The following is a 2297-nucleotide window of genomic DNA, read 5'->3' on the forward strand; positions in this document are numbered from 1 at the left end:
CCCACGCGGGTTGGCGCTGTGACCGGGGCTCCGCGGCTTTGCGGGCGGCGCCGAGTGCGGACCTCGGAACCTGGGGTCGGGGGAACCCGAGCGGGCGCCGCTCCTCCCGCCCCGGGGTCTTCTAGGGGTTTCTGGAAGCTCGTGCAATGGCGGGGACCGGCCAGGACCCGTCCCCCGACTCTACCCTCCTCACCCCTACCCACCGAACCTCACCCCACCCCATCTGACCTCACTTCATCCCTACCTACATCCACCACACCTCACCCCTACCCACCTCTACCCACCTTACCTCACCCCTACCCACCTCACCCCTACTCACCTCTACCCAACTCGCCTCACCCCTGCTGTCCTCACCTCACCCCTACTGTCCTCACCTCACCGGGGTCCTTGATCAGAGAAACCAGACTGATACAAAGGGAAAGTTAGAGATTTATTTCTCACCAAGCATGGAAAGCTGCACGGACCAGGCAGGGCTGGTTCTGTGGAGAGAGCCACCTGCCCAATCTCACTGGTGGCTTTTATAGGGCAGAACGCACACCACAAGCTGACCGTGAGCAGAGCTGCCAGGAGCTGAAGTTCATCTTTATTGGTCAGAAATGGGGAGGTTCCGTATGTGCTTTTCACTGATTGGGCATCTCTACTGGTCTGACAGCCCTGTTTTCTGCTCTCTGTTCTCAGGAACTAGCTGACCAAATCTTACTGGTTTCCTGCATTCCTTTTTCAAAGTAAGTTCCTCTAGGCTGAGTCAGTTCCTTTAAGGGCAGGGTTAGCTTGTGTTTACTGAATAAACAACAGAATGGCTGTTTGCACAAAATGAAGACCTTTAGGCTAAGCAGGTCCTAACAACCTCAACTCACCTCACCTCACCTCACCCCTACCCACCTCACCAAACCTCAACCCACCTCAACCATACCCAACTCACCTCACCCCTACCCACTTCAGCTTACCCCAACTCACCCTCTAGGCTACCCTGTGCTGCACTGCCACCTCTCCCCATCCTTTCCCTCACTGATGAGGGGTACAGGAGAACCTGGGACCTGCCTCCTTACACTTGAACTGTAGGTGGGGCTGTATGAAGGTGAGGGCAATGGATCATCAGGAGAAAGACTGAAAGAAAATCAGAAAAACAGGAAGAGAAGAGAGAGCCCCAATAGCAGGTGACAAAGTAGTAACGGGGTGTAATCTTTGCAAAGATTCAGTGACATGAGCAGAGAGGAAAGCAAATGGAGAAAGGCAGAATCTCCATCTCCAGAAAGATCCAAGACATCACATAGGTAACAGGGTGTAGGAAACCAGAGAGCACTTCCAGGAGGGAGGAGAGAACAATTTGAAATTGGGCAGAGCCATTTGGTCCATGGGAAAGAGGAGTCTCTAGTTACAAGGAGAGTAGAGGGAGCAGGGCTCATGGTTGTAACCCTTGCCACTCAGAAGGCTGAGATGTGAGGTTGGAGGGGTTTGACGTCAGCCTGAACAGGAAAGATTGTTTTTTGTTTTTGTTTTGTTTTTTGGTCACAGACTGGGACTCAAACTGTGTACTTGGTGCTTTTTCATTCAGTGACTTTGGCTCTTCAACCCTCCCTGAGACTCTTCTAATTAACCAACAGAAAGCAAGAGTGGAGCTATGCCTCAGGTGGTAGAGCACCAGCCTTGAGGAAACAAGCTCAGGCACAGAGCCCAGGTCCTGAGTTCCAGCCCCAGGACCGGCATTCCCCACCACCCCATCTTCCCCATGGTGAGGTCCTCCCTGGGCTAGGGCTGGAACGTAAGGAGTGCATGTTGGGTGTGAGCATTAAACAGCATATTTTCAGCACTCAAGACTGACTTCTGGAAAGTGATATTACCTGAGGAGGAGGAGGAAAGACAAGGAGCAGGGATGGCAGCTGTGACTCAGGTAAAGCCATGTGGCGTCTCCTTCCTGTGCACAGAGCTGGCCTGGGTGCTGCAAGCCGTGTGCTCACATCCCCCACGCCTTTCCTCATCCCTGTCCCCTCCACTGGGCATGGGCACAGGAGGGCATCACCCACCAAGTGTTCCTGTGTTCTTGCTGAAACCTTTCTGCTGTTCTTTTCAGCTTTGGGTTCTCTCTTTTATTTCTTCCCCAGTCCTGGGTCTTGAATTCAGGGCCTGGGTGCTGTCCTGAGCTCTTTTGCCCAAAGCTGCTATTCTACCACTTGAGTCACATTTCCACTTCTGTCTTTTTTGGTAGTTCAGTTAATTGGAGATCAGAGTCTCTTAGACTTTCCTGCTCTACTTGGCTTTGAACTGTGATCCTCAGATCTCAGCCTCCTGAGTGACTA

At 52.7% G+C, this 2297-nt stretch overlaps 1 long non-coding RNA gene across 1 annotated transcript; it reads left to right on the plus strand.

The window, feature by feature from the left end:
* The first annotated feature begins 678 nt into the window (after positions 1-678).
* On the plus strand, positions 679-2075 carry LOC105994367. The gene is made up of 3 exons (XR_001175499.1): positions 679-725; positions 1556-1732; positions 1809-2075. It is a non-coding gene; the product is annotated as an uncharacterized LOC105994367 (long non-coding RNA).
* The last annotated feature ends 222 nt before the right edge of the window (positions 2076-2297 follow it).

Source organism: Dipodomys ordii, unplaced genomic scaffold (genome assembly GCF_000151885.1).
Source record: "Dipodomys ordii isolate 6190 unplaced genomic scaffold, Dord_2.0 Scaffold105, whole genome shotgun sequence".
In the NCBI taxonomy this organism is placed as follows: domain Eukaryota; kingdom Metazoa; phylum Chordata; class Mammalia; order Rodentia; family Heteromyidae; genus Dipodomys; species Dipodomys ordii.